At 45.4% G+C, this 13,605-nt stretch overlaps 1 long non-coding RNA gene across 2 annotated transcripts in view; it reads left to right on the top strand.

The window, feature by feature from the left end:
• Positions 1–2,922: 2,922 nt before the first annotated feature.
• LOC137622857 (uncharacterized) overlaps positions 2,923–13,605 on the top strand; it is a 54,937-nt gene continuing 44,254 nt past the window's right edge. For both annotated transcript variants that reach the window (XR_011040503.1, XR_011040502.1), the window contains exon 1: positions 2,923–3,148. This is a non-coding gene — a long non-coding RNA (uncharacterized lncRNA). The remainder of the gene's footprint in view (positions 3,149–13,605) is intronic.

The raw sequence follows: 13,605 nt of genomic DNA, 5'->3' as shown, positions 1-13,605 counted from the left end.
CAGACGCCCCGTGCACCTTGGAAGGGTGGGTTCTTCGAGCGTTTGATAGGAGTAACGAAACGGACCCTCCAGATAGCCCTCGGAAAGAAGTACCTGCCGGACGCCCACGTGCTAACCCTCGTGAAAGAAGCAGAAGCAGTGGTGAATAATCGACCGCTCATGTACAGCGGTGACGAGCGCGAGGATGAAGTCCTCACCCCCTCCCATTTGATAAGAGGACACCAAGTCCACCTCATGGCCCCGATCTTACCGGACGACCATCTTAACGCAACCTTCACCTCTCGGAAGCTACGTGATCGTTACGTAAGATTGACAGATTCGCTCAAAGCCTTTAGGGAACGCTGGAGAAAGGAATACTTGAGTGCCTTGAGGGCCCGGCACGACAGTCGGCCCGGGGAACCCTCCAAGCTGCACCCCGGAGACATCGTGCTAGTGAAGCAGGACAATAAGAAGAGAGTGACTTGGCCACTGGGACGTGTCGTGGAGACGTATCCTGACGACAACGGAGTCGTACGCTCGGCGAAAGTGTTGTTTGAGGGTGTCGAATCGCTGCGAGCTATCAGCCACCTGGTTCCCCTAGAAATAGCCCCCTCTGAGGATGACTATGAAGGAGTCGACGGAGAAGAGGGTGCGAACAGTTCGACAGCCGGAATGCCAGGGATAGCGGAGACGTCTGGGAACGACCAGGGTATGGCAACAGCTACGACAACTCAACAACCAGCCACAGGAACGGACGACAACGACGAGGAAGGTGAGAACTATGCAGTTAGTGAAAGAAGTGAAAATGAAAATGAAACTGAATCAGAGCAGACGAACGCACAAAGACGTTCTGCACGCCCATTGAGAAGGGCTGCCGCGAAACAGCGAGAACTAATGGACTGTCTACTGAAAGGTGACGATATATAAAAAGTAGCTGCAAACTGTGAAAAAGGGGGCGTGTTCTATCTGGAAGGTAGGGAGGGTGGAGTTTGTGAGGTGTGCGTGAATCTGCGGAGGTTGGAAGTGCTTAGGGGTGGAGTACGGGGACGGGATGGTCTCTCGTGCGTACAGACCGAGCGTTGCACAGAACCTGCCCCTCCCTCTTGTACTCCATTAAGTAACGGTCTGCATGTAGCAGCGCTATAGAAGTCTTGATTATTGTGAGTTGAGACAGACTGAATTTGAATTGTCATATGTATTTCTGCCATTTCTTGAATTGTCTTAGGCCCATTGCCTAATTGTCGTTGCACTTGAATTATTATGATTGTATTTCTGCCATTTTTTGAATTGTCTTAGGCCCATTGCCTAATTGTCGTTGCACTTGACTTATTATGATTGCATTTCTACCATTTCTTGAATTGTCTTAGGCCCATTGCCTAATTGCTTGCCAATTGAATTGTAAAATGTGTACATATCACTTATTTCTGCTGTTCCTTATGTGTATTACACGAGTGCTTTAGAATTGCTAGGCCCATTGCCTATTTTGATCTGTTATATGACTGTATATTATTGATTGTGTTTATTACCCCGGGGTAACATTGCTGTAGTATATTGTGCGCACTCTGTTCGAGTCGTTGCGGAGCGCTACGCAGCGAGCCTAACAGAGTCTCGGAGTAAGCCACTCCCCTCACCCCGAGTCTAGCTCCATCCAATTGACCGACGTTTCATCGCTCCTTATTTTGGGGCGTGGAGGATGTCGGGAATTTCGACCCGATCAATCGAAATTCCCGCCATTTGACTCCGCCTACGACTACGTCAATTTGGAGGGAGAGGAGAAACTCGCGGGCGAATGAATGTAGTTCCAGACGTGAACGTTTAGAGCCAAAAAAGGAAACCACCTGGTAGGAAGGCGCTGAGACTAATAAAATCAATTGCTGGTAATTTAAGATTAGGAAAAATAAAGTCATTCTGTTGTAACATGATAAAAAAATCCAATGTAGAAATTTAGGTTCAGGGCAAATTTGCGCCAAAAAGGTGACGTCGGGGGTTGCAAGGATAGCTCGTCCTCTTTTGATCCAACGTCCCCAACCGAAGTAAGTCCCCTCTAATTGTTATCTCTCCTCTCTACCTTGTCTACCAGGTTGGTTGTAGTAGAAGTTTGAGTGCAAGATGTTTAGTTTTTATATCGCAGTTTAGTGTAGAGATCCTTGTGATTGGGGATCTGAATCCTGAGTTAAATAAGAATAGGGATATTTGGTGTGTGATTCGTTGTGTATTGAATTCGAATTGGCACTATTTTCAGTTTGTTAATGAGTCCGGTGTGGACTTTGTGCTTGAAGAGCACATGCTACATTACCTAGGGTCAGTCTTGTTTTTTCAGTGAGTTTTTTGAATGCTTAAGAATGTTGTTTGTCTTTATCAGAGTTTATTTTTGTAATAAAATTGTAAATTTTATCACCGTATTTTAGTTAAATCCTGGAAAGTTTAGGGAAACTTTGCCTCTTCAAGGCCTTGCGATCCGCCCAGTACATCGGGCAGATTTAATTAACTGGTGAAAATCACGACACCTCTTATGTAATTTTCTTTAATTTAAACAAGATTACCAGAATGAATATTTCAGCAGGCCTTTCAAACCTTCATTTTCATTAAATTCAATCGATAAATCTTCTATAAAAACAAAGTATAGCTTCTTAATTAAGTCGTACTAAAGTATTTTTTAGCATTTTGATATTTATATTACATTGTTTTAGAAAATTAACAAAAGTTTTTCATTAGAATAGTAAGTTTCTATAGTTCATTGGTTCCGAATAATTACTGATAGATGGCCTCACAATGCACTTTTCCGTAAAAATAAACATTTTTAAATGTTGCATTTTCTCATAAAAAGGGCATTTTAAGCACATTCTATCTTATCATAAGTGCCTTTAGTGCATATCGTTATATTTATGTGAAGGAAATAATGTATTTTATAGTTTAAGTAAAGAGGAAATTATATTTTTTCTACATTTTTTACTCTAACTACGTTTTCTTTCATGATTATAACTTTCCATTTTCTTTAACATCTGTCACGTGACATGCGTCATTGTTTACATTCTCCCAATAAAGCAAAGCTTCTGCGTTAGTGTCAATACAATAACCCGGGAAAGAACAATTTTTGTTTTATTCTCTAAAGTTTAGACATTTCTATCATTATGAGTGAATGTTTTTCACATTCTGATGACCACCTGTGGTAAGAGCAATTTTGTTTTTGTGTAAAGTTTAAAAATTACTATCTTTTGGGCTAAGTGGTTTTGACATGACCTAGGTTAGATCTTATTTTGGTAAAAGGTTCTAAAATAATACCCTTATTTATTCGTTAAATATATGTCTTATCTTTCATGTTTGATAAAACGATCTGAGGTGCCTTATTTAGGTAAAAGGTTCTATAATAATACCCTTATTTATTCGGTAAATATATGTTTTACCTTTCATGTTTGATAAAACTATCCGAGGAGTGGATGGTTCACGGTTCATTATAATACTTGAATACATGTACAGTGTTTGATGATGATTCGGGTAATTATATGTTACGTTAATTTCTAGCCAAGTACATGAAGCCTATTTTGTATTTTTCCAACCTGTTGAATAAATGTACAGTGTTTAATAATTTTGGTAAGTATGCAATACTTAAATTTCTATCTAAATGCATGAACTATATTTTATTTTAAAATTATAGATCCGGTCAGAACAAAATTTTCTAATTAAAAATAATGGTTTTCCTGTAGCAAATAGCGTGTGCCGTCCAAATTTGACATTCATTTCAGGGGCTAATCAACTGTTCTTCCGTGACCTGGTCCCCCCTTGTGAAACAACGATGGTGGGAACCATGTTTTTAACTCTGTGAAAAGAGGAAAAACAAAATGACTTGACTGAATTAGAGGAGAACACAACTGAATTAAACAAGAACACTCCATTAATTTTAGGTAAAACAGATTCTATAATGGTTTATGCTCTGCCATGGCTCACTTTGATTGCAAAGAACAAAAAACATCACTGCTCCTATGTACTGGCAAGTAGTATATAGAGCTGCCTTCGCCAGTTCCATGGGTCATTATTTTGGGGATATTTTTTCAAACTCCTAACGAGTTTTGCTCTGCTTCGCTCGCAGAGAACAATAAACATCACTGCTCTTATGTAATGGTAAGCAGTATTTTAAAACTTCTAATGGGTTTTGCTCCGCCGTTACTGGGTTTCCTTGCAAAGAACGAAAAACATCACTGCTCGTATGTACCGACAATCAGTACATATAGAGCTGCACTCTCCAGCCGTGTGGGTCATTATATCAGGGATATTATTTAAAACTATTAATTTGTTTTGCTCCGCCGTGGCTTGCTTCGCTCTCAAAGAACAAAACACATCACTGTTCCATGTACTGGTAAGTGGTACATATACTGTAGAGCTGCACTCGCCAGCCCCGTGGGTCATTATTTTAGGGATATCGTTTTAAAATGACTTAAACCCAAAATGAAAGGACTTGCCATATGTTTGGTATGAGGAAAGTTGGGGATCGTCGGGGTCTTCTGCCAATTGTTGTTATAGTGGAGCGTAGAGACGATTGCCGGTAAGGAAAAATTGACGCAACAACGTCTTTTTGCTTGCTTGATTGATAAGCATATGAGGGATAATGTGTGGCAGGTGGGTCATCTGATATGTCATAAATCTGATTTGAAGTGAGGACCATGTTACCAATTTTCTCAAACATTTAGAGCTGTATGATTATAGTACTGTGATCTTGATGATTTTTACTTGGTGGTGCAACATTTGGGTCTGAACCTTCAATGTTTTTAAAGGTTTTAAAGGCCACTCATGAATGGCAGAGGCAAGGGACAGTGACAATGCCTTGTAGACTGACCATATATACAAATGATCAGTGCCCAAGGTTGGACCAAGGAGGACCAGGCAATGGCTGCTGATGACTCAGCAGATATACTTATAGGCTCTCCCAAACCCTCCATCCTTAGCTAACAAGTATGATGAGGTTGCAGTGACCAAAGAAACTAACGAGTTTGAGCGAGACTCGAAACTCAGTCTGGCGTTCACCAGTCATGGACATTACCACATCGGTTATTAAGTCGTTCATTTTTCAATATTAATCTTACCCGATAATCATGTAGCTGTCAACTCCGTTGCCCGACAGAAATCTACGGACGGGATACGCCAGCGATCGCTATACAAGAGGGGGGTGTACTCACCAGCGCCATCTGTGGTCAGGTACTCCAGTACTTCTTGTCAACACCACCTCAATTTTTCCTCTGTCGTGCCGCCGGTAAGACCTACATGGATACGCTGTTGATTTTGGAGTCTTTGTTCACGGTTTTGGTGAAGTATTTGCTCTAAAATTTAGCCTTCGCTATACAGGAAGCTTTTCCCTTAGCTTAGATAGCTTTTGGAATTAAATTGATTTATTGGTTAACGATCTTTGCTTTACTTTGGAATTCCCCCTTGACTGTTCTCTAAATTCAAGATGTCCGACCACTCTCAAGCTCCTAAAATTAGGCGATGTAGTGTTAGGACTTGTAATAGGCGTCTTCCGAAGGCCTCTGTTGATCCTCACACCGTTTGTTCCGACTGTAGGGGAAAATCCTGTCAGTTGGAAGATCGATGTGGGGAATGTGCTGGGCTTTCGGAATTCGATTTTAATGAATTCCTCAAGTATACGACTAGGTTAGAGAGGGAGAGAGTTAGGAGGAGTTCTTCTCGCTCTTTGGTTTATTCCTCCCCCCATGATCCTCAACCTTTTCCTTCCCCTGTAGTGGTGACCCCCGAACCTATTACGAGTGCTCAGCCTGATATGTCGGATATGTTACGTGCCATTCAGGCTCTAGGTGATAAGGTGGAGTCTTTAGTGAGTGACCACAATCTTCTCTTGGCAGATGTCAAGGAACTTAAAGTGAAAAGTGCAGTGGGAAGTGTTAGTGCCAGTGCTGTGCCTAGTGTCAGTGTCAGTGTTGCGCATGAGGATACTTCTGTGCGTGCCAGTCGTCCTCCCAGTCCGGGACCTCTTGCAAGCTCCCAAGCCCAGGGGAGAAGTAACGTCGAAGGGCAAAAGGGTTCGGCAGGCCTTCATCGGCGCACAGTTGTATCCTCAGTGGTTGCGGGCGTATCTGATAGAGATCGTCACTTCCAGTCCCAGACGATTGAGCCCTTAAATTCCTCGTCTGCGGAAGAAGTTTCCAGGAGGAAACGCTGGACCCAGGTCTCACGACCTCTTAAACGTAAGGTCCAGGCCGAGCGAGTCCAACGGCCCAGGTGTAGCCACTGGGCCAGTTCGGACTCGCCGCAGTCATCTGATGACTGCACACCTCCTAAGAGAGGTAAAGCGATGCCTCAACAGGCCTCTGCTCCAACTTCTGTTGATCCCAAGTAGTCTATGCTGCAGACAATGCAGTCTCAGCTTGCGGTTTTGATGCAGGAGTTTCAGGCAGAGAAGGTTAGCACACCTCCTCCTGCGAGCGCTCCTCCACCTCTGCGCAGTCCACCCTGCCAGACGTATGATGTTGAGGCTCCTCCTGCCTCCATGCGTGAGCTGCCGCATTGGGAGTTGCCAGGTACCAGCGCTATGCAGCAACCTCCTCTTTCCTTGAGGCAGGAGCCTCTTGCTATGCGGCAACCTCCTCAACCCTTGAGGCAGGAGCCTCATGCTATGCGGCAACCTCCTCTACCCATGAGGCAGGAGCCTCATGCGTTGCGGCAACCTCCTCCACCCATGAGGCAGCAGCCTCAGGCTATGCGGCAACCGCCTCAACCCTTGAGGCAAGAGCCTCTCTCTGCGCAGCAACCTCCTCAACCCTTGAGGCAGACGCAACCCTTGAGGCAGGAACCTCATGCTATGAGGCAGCCTCCTCAACGCATGCAGCAGCCGCATTCTTCGCAGCATGAGCCTCTTCCCATTCAACATGAACCGCATACCATGCAGCATGAGCCTCAGGCCTTACAGCATTCGCTTCTGACCACGCTTGCTCCTCAGACCTCCGCAGAACCTCCTTCACCCCAGCCTCATGACTTTGTCATTGCCAGCCCTCATCCTCTTCAGCAGAGGCGTGATGATGGATCCGCAAGTGCGCATGCACCCGTTCTACAGGATTCAGCCATTCAGCATGCCGCTATACCGTTACCTCTCGCTTCTCAACTCTCAGGAGATGAGGTTTCTGAGGATGAAGCTGCTCACCTGGATGATCCTTCTTCTGATGTGGAGGAACACAAGTCGTCGCCACCTTCCTTAGACTTTCGTAAGGTCCTGACTCTGTTCAGAGAGTTATACCCTGAACACTTCGTTTCTGCAACCCCTCGTTCTCCTCCATCCGAGTTTTCTCAAGGCATGCAGCCTATTACGTCTGCCTACACCAAGCTTGTCCTCGTCAGATCATCAAAGAGAGCTTTGAGGGTTTTAGGGGATTGGTTGCAGTCCAAGCAGCAACTGGGAAGGACATCTTTTGTGTTTCCTCCTCCTAAGCTGGCTTCTAAGTTGGGCGTCTGGTATGCCACGGGAGAGGAACCAGGCTTGGGGGTCCCTGCCTCTGCCCAGGCCGACTTCTCAAGTTTGGTTGACTCTCCCCGTAGGTCGGCTATGAGACGCTCGAAGGTCTGCTGGACTTTTTCTGATCTGGACCACTTGTTGAAGGGAGTCTTTCGCGCCTTCGAAATTTTTAATTTCCTCGATTGGTGCCTGGGGGCCTTGAGCAAGAAGACTGCCCCTTCTGACAAAGACTCGGCCATGCTGATCATGTCCTGTATGGACAGAGCAATTCGCGATGGTTCTGGCGAACTTGCTTCTATTTTTGTCTCAGGAGTCCTCAAGAAAAGGGAACATCTATGCTCCTACTTATCTACTGGTATCACCCCTTGCCAGAGGTCACAGTTGCTGTTTGCTCCTCTCTCCAAGTTCCTGTTTCCGGAGGAGCTAATCAAGGAGATGGCTGCGGCTCTTATCCAGAAAGATACGCATGACCTCATGGCCTCTTCAGCACGTAAGGCTAAAATCGTACCTTCAGTGCCGAGATCTTACCGCACCCCTGTGGCTGATACACCTGCTACCAGATTCATTCCGCCCTTTCGTGGCAGAGCCCCCAGCCGAGGAAGTTCCCGTGCAGACAGTCACAGGGGCAAGTCCAAGAAAGGTGCCAAGTCCACGAAAAGCAAGCTTTGACTTCCCTCCTCTCCAGACAGCTGTAGGAGCCAGACTCAAGACCTTCTGGCAAGCCTGGGAAAGAAGAGGTGCAGACGCTCAGTCTGTCAAGTGGCTAAGGGAGGGTTACAGAATTCCGTTCTGCCGCAATCCCCCTCTGACCACATCTCCCATCAACCTCTCTCCCAACTACAAGGAGAAGGACAAGAGGCTAGCGTTACATCAAGAGGTGTCGCTCCTGTTACAGAAGGAGGCAGTGGTGATAGTCCGGGACCATCAATCCCCGGGCTTTTACAACCGTCTCTTCCTGGTGGCCAAGAAGACAGGAGGTTGGAGACCGGTGCTGGACGTCAGTGCGCTCAATGCTTATGTCACCAAGCAGACGTTCACAATGGAGACGACGAAGTCGGTCCTAGCAGCGGTCAGGCAGGAGGACTGGATGGTCTCGTTGGATCTGAAAGACGCCTACTTTCACGTTCCCATCCATCCAGACTCCCAACCTTTTCTGAGATTCATCTTTGGAGAGGTTGTGTACCAGTTCCAAGCCCTGTGCTTTGGCCTAAGCACGGCACCTCTTGTGTTTACGCGACTGATGAGGAATATTGCGAAATTCCTTCACTTGGCAGACATCAGAGCCTCCCTTTATTTAGACGACTGGCTTTTAAGAGCCCCCACAAGTCGTCGCTGTCTGGAGAGTCTCAGATGGACTTTGGATTTGACCAAGGAACTGGGTCTCTTGGTCAATTTAGAGAAGTCCCAGCTCGTTCCTTCCCAAACCATCGTTTACCTGGGAATGGAGATTCAGAGTCGAGCTTTTCGGGCTTTTCCGTCGGCCCCAAGAATCAACCAAGCCCTAAAGTGCATCCTGAGCATGCTGAAGAAGAACCGATGCTCGGTGAGGCAGTGGATGAGTCTAACAGGGACTCTTTCATCGATAGCCCTGTTCATCGAGTTAGGGAGACTCCACCTCCGCCCCCTTCAGTACCATCTAGCAGCTCACTGGAACAAGGATATGACGCTCGAGGCGGTCTCTTTTCCTGTTTCCAAAGAGATGAGGGCTACTCTAACGTGGTGGAAGAACAACATTCTTCTCAAGGAGGGTCTCTCATTAGCTGTTCAGACCCCCGACCTTCATCTCTACTCGGACGCATCAGACTCGGGCTGGGGCGCGACATTGGACGGACAGGAATGCTCGGGGACATGGAACCAGGAACAGGAAACGCTTCACATCAATTGCAAGGAGTTGTTGGCAGTTCATCTGGCCTTAATGAACTTCAAGTCCCTCCTGCTAAACAAGGTGGTGGAGGTGAACTCCGACAACACCACAGCCTTGGCGTACATCTCCAAGCAGGGAGGGACTCATTCGAGGAAGCTGTTCGAGATCGCAAGGGACCTCCTCATTTGGTCAAAAAGTCGAAAGCTCACGCTGGTAACGAGGTTCATTCAGGGCGATATGAATGTCTCGGCAGATCGCCTCAGCAGGAAGGGTCAAGTCATCCCCACAGAATGGACCCTTCACAAGAACGTGTGCAGCAGACTTTGGGCCCTGTGGGGTCAGCCAACTATAGATCTGTTCGCTACCTCGATGACCAAGAGGCTCCCATTGTACTGTTCCCCGATTCCAGACCCGGCAGCAGTTCACGTGGATGCTTTTCCGCTGGATTGGTCCCACCTCGACCTGTATGCATTCCCGCCGTTCAAGATCATCAACAGGGTTCTTCAGAAGTTCGTCTCTCACGAAGGGACACGGCTGACGTTGGTTGCTCCCCTTTGGCCTGCAAGAGAATGGTTCACAGAGGTACTGCAATGGCTGGTCGACGTTCCCAGGACTCTCCCTCTAAGAGTGGACCTTCTACGTCAACCTCATGTAAAGAAGGTACACCCAAGCCTCCACGCTCTTCGTCTGACTGCCTTCAGACTATCGAAAGACTCTCTAGAGCTAGAGGCTTTTCGAAGGAGGCAGCCAGAGCGATTGCCAGAGCAAGGAGGATATCCACTCGCAGAATCTATCAATCTAAGTGGGAAGTCTTCCGAAGCTGGTGCAGAACCAATGCAGTTTCCTCTACCAGTACCACTGTAACCCAAGTTGCTGACTTCCTGTTACATCTTAGGAATGTTAGATCTCTATCAGCTCCTACGATCAAGGGGTACAGAAGTATGTTGGCAGCGGTTTTCCGCCACAGAGGCTTGGATCTTTCCTCCAACAAAGATCTGCAGGACATCCTTAGGTCTTTTGAGACCTCTAAAGAACGTCGGTTGTCCACTCCAGGCTGGAATCTAGACGTAGTCCTAAGGTTCCTTATGTCATCTAGATTTGAACCTCTCCAGTCAGCCTCTTTCAAAGACCTCACTCTCAAAACTCTTTTCCTCGTCTGCCTTGCAACAGCCAAAAGAGTAAGTGAGGTTCACGCCTTCAGCAGGAACATAGGTTTCACATCTGAAACGGCTACATGTTCCTTACAGCTCGGTTTTTTGGCAAAAAATGAGCTTCCTTCACGTCCTTGGCCTAAATCGTTCGAAATTCCTAGCCTTTCCAACATGGTGGGTAACGAACGGGAGAGAGTACTTTGCCCTGTCAGAGCTCTTAAGTACTATCTTAAAAGGTCAAAACCCTTGCGAGGACAATCAGAGGCCTTATGGTGTGCTATTAAGAAACCTTTGCTGCCTATGTCTAAGAACGCAGTTTCTTATTACATAAGGCTTCTGATTAGAGAAGCTCATTCTCACATGAAGGATGAAGACCTTGCTTTGCTGAAGGTAAGGACACATGAAGTGAGAGCTGTGGCTACTTCAGTGGCCTTCAAACAGAACCGTTCTCTGCAGAGTATTATGGATGCAACCTATTGGAGGAGCAAGTCAGTGTTTGCATCATTCTATCTCAAAGATGTCCAGTCTCTTTACGAGAACTGCTACACCCTGGGACCATTCGTAGCAGCGAGTGCAGTAGTAGGTGAGGGCTCAGCCACTACATTCCCATAATCCCATAACCTTTTTAACCTTTCTCTTGAATGCTTTTATTGTTGTTTTGGGTTGTACGGTGGGCTAAGAAGCCTTCCGCATCCTAGTTGATTTGGCGGGTGGTCAATTCTTTCTTAAGAAGCGCCTAGGTTAGAGGTTGTGATGAGGTCCTTTAGTATGGGTTGCAGCCCTTTATACTTCAGCACCTAAGAGTTGTTCAGCCTCCTAAGAGGACCGCTGCGCTCAGTAAGGAAGACGTACTTATTAAAGGCAGAGTAATGGTTCAAGTCGACTTCCTTACCAGGTACTTATAATTTCATTTGTTATTTTGAATAACTGATAAAAATGAAATACGGGATACTTAGCTTCTTGATTAACATGTACACTGGTTTTCACCCACCCCCCTGGGTGTGAATCAGCTACATGATTATCGGGTAAGATTAATATTGAAAAATGTTATTTTCATTAGTAAAATAAATTTTTGAAAATACTTACCCGATAATCATGATTTAATTGACCCACCCTTCCTCCCCATAGAGAACCAGTGGACCGAGGAAAAAATTGAGGTGGTGTTGACAAGAAGTACTGGAGTACCTGACCACAGATGGCGCTGGTGAGTACACCCCCCTCTTGTATAGCGATCGCTGGCGTATCCCGTCCGTAGATTTCTGTCGGGCAACGGAGTTGACAGCTACATGATTATCGGGTAAGTATATTCAAAAATTTATTTTACTAATGAAAATAACATTTTTTAAAGACCGCCAAGGGTGAAAGCAGTTTCCTGGCATGTGGATATAGTGCTTGGGTAACTGATTAGGTCTCCTTTTGAGTCATTGCAATTATTATTATTAATAGCCAAGCTACAATCCTAGTTGAAAACTGGGATGCTATAAGCTAAAGGGCTCCAACAAGGAAAATAGCCCTGTGAGGAAAGCATAGATAGTGTGCCTGAGTGTATCCTCAAGCAAGAGAACTGTAACCCAAGACAGTGGAAGACCATGGTACAGAGGCTATGACAATACCCAAGACTAGAGAACAATGGTTGATGTTAGGAGTGTCCTTCTCCTAGAAGAGCTACTTACCATAGCTAAAGTCTCTCTTCAACCCTTACCAAGAGGAAAGTAGCAACTGAACAATGCAGTGCAGTAGCTAACCCCTTGAGTAAAGATTTTTCGGTTATCTTAGTGTTGTCCGTTGTATAAGGAATCAATAAACTGAATAAATTTTAGGCCTTGTCTGTTCTAGTAGGGTTTGCTTCCAAACATGTAGTACTATCACTTCTACTAGAAATTAAAGCTAAGAGTGATTTGAAGGATTAAGGTTTCCCTAGATATCATTTTTAGATTCACTCTTTCAGTAATATTATGGCAGATAAACCAGAGGAATTAGAAGATATGTACGTCTAAAAGGTTGTCAAAATTGAAGGCTAAAGTTAGTACTGTACTTTATTCTTTGAAATTATAATGTCCAAACCAGCTATCTAAAAAGGCTACTTCCTTTTTACTAAGAATTTGTCCTCTAAACGTACTAAACTCACAAGTGTTGTATTTCATTTTTCACATCTGTTCATAGAGAGAGATATTTAGAATATGAAGCCTGTCTAGCTATGATCTCTGTACTGATGGCAGAGGAAGATATTTATATGTTTAGGTTAAGTAAACTTCGTTTTGAATGTTTGGTAAGTGTAAAGCGGTTCGTAATTTTGATAGGCCATTTATATCAGTAGTAGTATGTTGGCCAGATCCGGTGAAGTGATCTATCCGCTAAGGTTGACTTCGTGTAAAGAGGCCACCTCTTCAGAGCGTAGATCTTGTACCCCGCTCCCGGAAGGGAGCACTTCATACCTCCAGTCAGTCCTCAGATCATGACTTGACTCTTAAGACAGTTGTTTTTCTTTCTCGCTTTGGCCCCCGCTATGAGAGTCAACGAAGACATGGTCTCTTCTATGACTTATCCCAGCTTGGGGATAGAGGTCAGATAACATCGACTTCATCCATGACTCCATTGCCAAGACTAAGACTCCGGTTGTAGCAGACCCAAGGGTTCGGATCCTTTTATATTGAGAGTCTTCGTACTTTATTCTTTGACCCTGATCAATTGTTTCTATGTAACTGTAAGAGCAGTGGGGCGATATCTTAAACTACCTGCAAGAGCTCACCCACAGGTATACAAGCTTTTCTTGAACATGATTAGGGTCAAGTGGAGGGTCACCAAGAATGCAAATCCTTCATGGATTCGACAAGTCATAGACCAGGTTTTGAATCCAGACTCTCCCCCACAAGATTGTAGAATCCAGAACTCAGGATGTTAGAAGTATAAGTACTGTAAGTCCCTAGCATCTGGGGTGTAGGTATTTCAAGCGGGTGTTGAAAGCGTCAAACGACATTCACAGCCCAATAACTGCACAACGTAAACTGCAGGAACCGGAATACCTTTCCCTTAGGTCCTGTTGTGGCTGCACAACATGTGGTTTGAGATACTTCAGCTCACTTGCAGGACAAATAGCAGTTGGTCGAGGGAAGACGTTGCCCAGCATTAGTCTGGGATGAAGGGTAGAGCGACTG

Source organism: Palaemon carinicauda, chromosome 2 (genome assembly GCF_036898095.1).
Source record: "Palaemon carinicauda isolate YSFRI2023 chromosome 2, ASM3689809v2, whole genome shotgun sequence".
Lineage (NCBI taxonomy): Eukaryota > Metazoa > Arthropoda > Malacostraca > Decapoda > Palaemonidae > Palaemon > Palaemon carinicauda.
This window is presented reverse-complemented; position numbering and strand designations above follow the sequence as displayed.